At 58.1% G+C, this 7,290-nt stretch overlaps 1 long non-coding RNA gene across 1 annotated transcript; it reads right to left on the reverse strand.

The window, feature by feature from the left end:
* Positions 1 to 349: 349 nt before the first annotated feature.
* LOC129204871 (uncharacterized) lies at positions 350 to 3,024 on the reverse strand. The gene is made up of 3 exons (XR_008576520.1): positions 2,699 to 3,024; positions 1,562 to 1,658; positions 350 to 1,006 (listed from the first exon to the last, which is right to left on the reverse strand). It is a non-coding gene; the product is annotated as an uncharacterized LOC129204871 (long non-coding RNA).
* Positions 3,025 to 7,290: the final 4,266 nt, after the last annotated feature.

Consider the following 7,290-nt stretch of genomic DNA (forward strand, 5'->3'; position numbering starts at 1 on the left):
TCCCCCTGAGCTGAGCCCGAGGGACGCAGCCGGGCCCCGGCGGGGTACCAGGCCTCCCGCCTTCGGGTGCGAGGTGATGGCGTCTTTTCGTCCCGGCCCTTTCGCAGGCAATAAACTCGTTGTTTATTTATTTGGGGTTATTTAGATCTTGTTTGTCTCTCCAGTGCCACAGCTCCTTAATGGAAAAGCCGTTTCGCTGGCTCTCCGGGTGAGGGCTGTGTGCTGCGGGGGCCGGCGGCGCCGCAGAGGGATGCTCGGCGCATAGTGCGGCGGGGCCGGGATCTGCCTGCGGGGATGGAGGCGATCCCAAATAGAAGGCACCCCAAATCTCTTTCTTTTCGCCCCTTTTATTCATTAAACAGGAGACCTCTGGCAGTTTAGACTCTCCTGGAGGTCCAGGATGCGAAGGCGCCTGCCCAGGGTTGAGCAGGTGACCATGGGCTGCCAAATTCAAAGGCTGAGGTTTTTATTTTGGGGTGGATTTTAATATTCATCCCCCACCTGGTGCTGAGTGTGGGTCCTTCGGGGGGAACCTGCCTCCACCGCTGGAAGAGATGGGTGAGAAACCTCCGCGAACAAAGGAGAGGATGCGGGAACCCGCAGCGAAAGAGCTTTATTGGCACGGCACGACCCGACGGGCTCCTTGCGGCATCCGCACCAGCTGGGATGCAAGCCCAGGGAGGGCTGCCCCGAAATACCTGCGGCACCCCGGGGACGGGGGTGCAAAGAGGCGTCCCAGGGACCCTGAGCCACTGTCAATGCTCCCGTGGGCACCGTCCCAGAGGCGAGGGTCTGCACGCAGAGCTGCAAAGAGAGACGGACCCCCCCACGCCATCATCAAAGGGCCCCCAGCCCGGGCGCAGCTCTGCAGCCACCCCGTGGGGTGGGGGACCGTCCCCTCCAGTAAGGCCCTTCTTTGCCCAGTGCGAGGCACCTGCTGGGAGCACTGGGACGGTTACTGGGCCGGCCATGGGGATGGAGGGATGCGGGACAGGGTGGCCTCCAGCTGCAAAGAGAAGGGAAGGGGGGAGAAGGGATGGGAGAAGGGAGGGAGATGAAGGGCAAGGGGGTGGCCATGGGCTCCCGGACACCTCTCTGGCTAAAAAGGTGGAGAAAAAAAAATAACTAAAAATAATAAAAGATGGAAAAGGAAGGGAAAAATAGAAAAGCGGGGTGGTGGCGGAGCAGCCCCTGTGCTGCAGGCAGCTCTGCGGGGGCACCCGCTCCGCATTAGGCCGCGGGGTCGCAGCATCCCTCTGTCACCCTCCCCTCCCGCCGCCTCGGGCTTCCAGTTTCTTGAATTTTATTTTATTTTCTGAATAATTCAGGTGCTGGTTTCCCCCCCCCCCCCTTTCCTCCTTCCTTCCCCTCGCTCCTTCCCCCCCAGCCCCCTCCCCTCGGCTGCTCGCACACACACGCCTCTCGCCGGGGCTGTGTTAGGGGTATAATGAGGCAGCCGATGGGTAATTGGGATCTTTTGTAGGGAGGATGTATGGCCGGGGCAGCTGCCGGGGGGGTGTGGGGGGGCAGCCGGGGAGGGGGGGGGGGGGCACAGCATTACCATACAAAGGGAACAAATGACATGTTTATCCCTCCAAGAGATTTACGCCCGGCCTCGCCCTGCAGACACAGCGCTCCCCCTTCTTTTCTCCCCAGCACTTTTGATTTAAATTATAAGGATTAAAGGAGAAGGGGGGTGGGGGGGGTGGGAGGGGGCGGGGGGGGTGTGGAGGGGAAAGACACACAAACATCCACCGGAAAAAAAAAAATTAATAATAATACTAAAGCTTGAAAAAATAAAGGGAAAAAAGCGGCTTTGCCCCAGCCTCCCCCCCGCCGGGGGAGCAGCGTGAGCCCCCGGTGACCCCGAGACCTGCCCTTGCTTTTAGCGGGGGGGGGGGGAACCAAAACCAAACCACCGCTCTGCGGAGAAAAGGAGAGAAAAGGCAAAGCACAAAGCGGCGGCACCGGAGCAGCCCCGGGGGCAGCAGCCGCGACCCCCCCCGGGGCCCACCCGCGGGTCACCCCGAGTGACAGCTCCAGATTTCATTCCCGGGGTGCGTGTGCGCGCAGAGACCAGACCCCCCCCCTTTTTCCCTTTTTCCCTTTTTCCCAGGGACCCCCCCTCCCCAAAAGGTGTCGCTCCCCCCCCTCCATCCCTCTCCGCCCCCCCTCCGCCCTCCCCGCTCTGCGGGTGCCACCTGCGCCGGTGCGCAGCGCTGCCTGCGCGCCCCGCGGCCGGGCTTGGGGAGGGTTGGGGGGGTTCCGCGGGTGCGGAGAGCCGCGGAGCCGCCTCCGGCCTCGATGCTGGTCAGCCTCGTTCTTGGCATTCACCGCGTGCCTTAATTGTATGGACATTTAAATCAAGGTCCGCTGTGAACACGGAGAGAGGGGCCTTTCCTCGGGAGGAAAAAAAATATATATACATAATAAGAGGAGGGGGGGGAAATTATTAAAAAAAAAAAAAAGGCGGGGGGAGGGAAGGAGAGGAGGTGGGAGAGGGGCCGCGCTGCCCACCGCCCCCGCGGAGCCCAGCCTTTGTTCTCCGCGCCCCGCGGAGGGCTCGGCGCGCCCTTCCCGATGGGCGGGGGGGTGTGTGGGGGGAAGAGAATAAAAATCCAACCTACCCCCCACCCACCCCCCCCTCCGAGGCAAAAAAAAAAAAAATATATATATATATATATAAAATAAAACAAACCAAAGGCTGTGGGGTGCTGCCCCGGGATGGGGCCGGGGCGGCGGGGGGGGCCGGCGCTGCCCCGTTACCTGCCCTCCGTCTCTGCCCGCCGCTGCCCGCTCTCTGCCGCCTTCCCCGAGCCCCGCCGCGCTGCTATAAAGGGGGGGTCTGGAGGAGCGCAATAAACCTTCCCCCGTTCGCCTGCTGCAGTCAATCCTTTCGCTCAGATCCCAAGTGGTGCAAAAAAAAGAGGAGAGGGGCCCATCTGGCTTCTCATCAGCTTTGTCAAGTCTTGCATACGCTAAAATGCTAATGACCTAGATAGCTCATGCAAAATGCAGCAGAGAGAGAGAGAGGGAGGGAGCAGCGAGGGAGGGAGGAGGGAGGGAGGGAGGGGGAAAGGCAGAGGGAGGGGGAGAGCCCGGGTGCATCACCCCCCCTCCCCATCATCCCCCCCCCCCCCCCCAGTCTTTGCTGGCCAATGCACCTTGGTAGGTACGAGCCGGGCTTTGATTTGAAAGGTCACCCGGGTACGATGGCGGGGGGGGAGACGGGCAAAGCCCACGGATAAACCGCCCTGGCTTCATCCCCCCCCGCCCCAGCCCTCCAAGGGGGGAAAGAAAGGGCGCGGGGGAGGGGGGGGGGCGCAGCCCCCATTGCATCCCCCCCTCCCCCGTGGGGTGCTGAGGGGTGTCGTGTCTGTCCCCCCCTCCCTTCCCGGCCCGACCCCAAGCCCGAACACCCCCCCCCAATAAGAGGAGCGAAGGCAATACCCCCTGCGGCAGCCCCGCGGTGGTCCCTCCGTCCGGCAGCCGGTGCAGCAGCGCGGCCAGGCGCGTAATTCCGCGGAAGATGCTCGGGGGGGGGGGGGGAAGTGCCCTCCCCCGCGCTATGCGGGGAGGTGAAAATTATATATATATATATATATACAAAAAAAAATTATATATATCAAAAAGAAAAGGAAAGGGGGATAAAGCCAGGCCGGCGGCAGGGAGCGGAGCGGGCGGCTGGAGGGGTGCGGAGGGAGCGCGCAGCGCGGAGCAGCCGGGCGGGCGCTGCGCGGAGAGAGGAGCTGTCAGCGGCGCCTTCTCATTTATCATTAGCCAGCCCTAATCTTGCTCGCTGTCCTCCTTCGGTGATGTTGATCCACTTTCCCTCCCTCCTCCCCCAGCCCCCCCCCCCCTTTCCCCGCACACCCCCTCCCCGTAAAGGATTATTCAGCCAAAAAAAAAAAAAAAAAAAAAAATCACAGCTGCTGACTCCGTGCGCCGAAAACAAGGCGGCTGCAGCCCTCGCCCCCAGCCCCTCTCCCGCAGAGATGCTCCGGGTGTTGTCCGCAGAAATGCTGCCTTTTAAAACAAGGAGCGACCCGCGGGGAAAGAGCCTCCAGCCCTGCCCAGCTCCCCCCCGCCGCCCCCCGCCGCCTCCCGCACCCTCCACCCGGTTGTTTGGGGGGGGGGGGGAACCCCTGCCCTGGCCGTCCCCCCCCGGCCTCCCCCAGCCCCGCTGCGGAGAAAGGATGCTGCAGAGCTGGGTGCAGCTTTGCAAGGGGAGGGAAAAAAAATTAAAAAAAAAAAAAAAAAAATAAAGGACCAGTTTTGGATGAGGCTTCGCTTCCCCCCCCTCCACTGCTGGTTTCATGGCTACGCTACTGTAATTATGAATTCTTCTTCTTGCGACTTGTGTGTGTGCGTGTGTGCGAGGGGCTGGGGGTGGAAGTGGCTGTGTTTTGCGGCTGACATCACTGCAGTGGCGTGGAGCTGACAGCTCCCAGGGCTGCGTTCAGGCTGCAGTGGCTCCTCAGCTTTTTTTGCAGCCTCTCTGCTGACAATTGTCAGGGAAAGGGAAGGGGGGGGGGGGGAACGACACACAAGAAAAAAAAAAACCCACAACCAACCAACAAACCCACCGCGTCTCACTGTTCAAGGTGAATTTCAAGGAGAAGAGCGGGCTTTTTGTTTATGGTAAGGTCCTGATGTATACTGGTGATAAGAAACGCATGCTGTGGCTATCTATACGTCTATATCGAGGGATATGTATGTATTCCCAGCATCACCGGTACTTACTGAGCGCCCTGTTAGACCCTGTAACCTTGTCAGGGTGCTGCGCAGCGTAACCCGGGCTAAACCCCCGGCTGAAGCAGGCTCCGAAGGCAGGAAATCCTTTATTACTCGCCGGGTGATTTCGTATCAAGGGCATGTGCCCGCTCCTGGGATCTCTTTGCACAAGCCGCAGCTACCGTGCCGTTGAGATCATTTCAGCTGCGTGTCGCCGCATCGCACGTATATTCCTTCCCATTGCATGAAGACAAATACACGCTGGTTGTTTTTTTCCTCCCCCCCCCCCCCCCAGTCTAGGCCTAGAAGTTGCTGCGAAAAAAACGCATGGAAGTGCGAGTGCGCGGTTCATACCCTGCGCACAGACAGTGTGTGTGTGCGCGCGTGTGTGCGTGTGTGTGTGTGTGTGTTCAGAGACGGGCAGAAGCATCCGGCTCTGAATAAGCACAAGAGCCCTGTGCGCATTGGGGGGGGGCCCCCACCGATGCACTCGAAATCTTCGTGCCGAGCTGGCTGAGAGCTGCGGCCCTTTCTTCTTAGCGCTGTTTAACAGTAGTACCATTTTGTTTCCATTACGTTAATGACATTTCATCTAATGCACCAAATCGGAGGAGTTTTCAAGGAAATACTGGAAATTAGATGTCAAAAATTGTTCGGGAGAGTCACCAGCCCAGGCACAAAAATCTCCCTGCCTGCCTTTTGTAATGCCCCCCCTCCAAAAAAAAGATGACACAATATTATTTGTTTAGGGAAAAAAAAAAAAAGCAAACCCGATTTACCCCGAAGGAGCAACTTCTCATATACCTCCTTTAAACTGTTTGCAATTCAAATCAGAAATCGTATAGCACAGGTTTTAAAGGTCTCGCTGGCAGAAGCCAACAGCCAGAGCATCCCTCTGAGACCGCCGCGCTTCCAACCGCAGCTGGAGCCACGGACCGCGCGAGCATCAGCCCCTGCCCGGCAGGCAGCTGCCCGATGGGGACCGCGCCGGCAGCCTGCGCTGGGGATGGGGTCGCGGCGTCACGTTAGTTATCTCCTCCTCAGTTTTCTGTCTGGGAGATTTAGAGAGAGCTGAGCTGTTTTGCCGAAAACTAAATGTATGTGTTTCACGGGAGGTAAGTTGGTTGGAGGTGAAAAGTTGTAATTTCAGTACCGCTCCAAAATGATTTCTAGTTTTTTTTCTAAGTAACAGTGCTTTATCTCTCCGTAAGACCTTCCTTCGGAGGATCCCAAAGCGCTTTGGGAATCTGCGTGAGCACGGATCCCAAGTGGCAATAGGAAGGAAGGAACTGCAATTCTCCCTTCACCCAAGCGGGGAATCTGGGGGTCGGGGGCCTCAGGGACGTTTTGCCGCCCATCCTTCGTGGCTGCAAATGGCAGGGAGATGCCTACGGAGCCCAGCCGTGGGGATGGAGCCGCTCCTGAAAACCACGGGGGCAGCTGGAGGTGCAAACCCCGACCAGGGCTCGCATCGCCCACAGCGTTGGGCAAAATGCCTTTGTAAAACGGACACGGGGATTTTCAGCCCAAATTTCAGCCCGCTCGCACAGGGTCTGGGTGCCGTGTTATAAACCTGCGCTGGATTGATGCGGAAAGGGATCTTTCAGGGTCTTTCCTAGTTCACACTCTTGCCCGCTCCCTGTCACGTTTACCCGGGGTATTTAAAGCCCACTCCAACCCGCTCGAAAATACATTACGCTCCCTTAAAAACACAAATCCTTGGACTTAACCGATGATCCACTCCCTCCCTCTGCACTATTAGCACATTAAGAAATTAAACGATAAAACTCCTAAAGATCCGATTGACCAGAATCGCGCCGCTCCATATGGCATGGCATATGTGTCCGGCCCTCCCGCGCGCCCCGTTCGGGATCGCCTGGATGCGCACTCAGGCAGGCTGGGATGGGAAAAGGGTTTCAAGGCAAATTCGGATGGATTTAGAGTTGCTTTTTTTTTTTTTGTTTGTTTTTTTCACGACATTTCACTTCTCTGCTCCACCTCCAGCGCTGGAGGAAAAAACTGTAGAGGTGATGTATGTCCCTAAATAAGGATGCAGAGCTTTGCTCTGCTGGAGGAGGTCAGGTGAGGCTATTTAACGCTTTGCAGGACGGCTCCTAAAAGACGATGGGCTTAAGAAAACTACCCCAAACCCCAAAGCTACATCCCCACAATCACCTTAATGACTGCTGGAGCCGATGGCAGAGGTGACTCTGGGGGAACCGGTGCCTGCGGGTGGGTGCTGAGCACCCAGCCGGGGCGGGGAGGGGGGGGGGAAGTCCCTTTTCTGCCCTACGCGCTCCATGATAAATCACGTTGCAGCAAACAATAGGCTCTGGGCCTCGCTGGGAGCTTTCCCCGAGCGACGATGGGTTTCTAAAAGCCTTTACAAGCTTTTTCACCGCTTTGGTGAAATTTAAACCTTTTTTTTCTTTTTTTTTTTTTTTCCCCCTTTTCTGGGGCTCACCTGAATTTCTGGGTGCTGGGAGGTGCGAGGGAGTGAAGATCGCAGAGCCGCAGCCGGCAGCACCTTGCTGGGTTCAGCCCCGTGCCCGGCAC

Source organism: Grus americana, chromosome 3, assembly GCF_028858705.1.
Source record: "Grus americana isolate bGruAme1 chromosome 3, bGruAme1.mat, whole genome shotgun sequence".
NCBI classification, from domain to species: Eukaryota; Metazoa; Chordata; class Aves; order Gruiformes; family Gruidae; genus Grus; species Grus americana.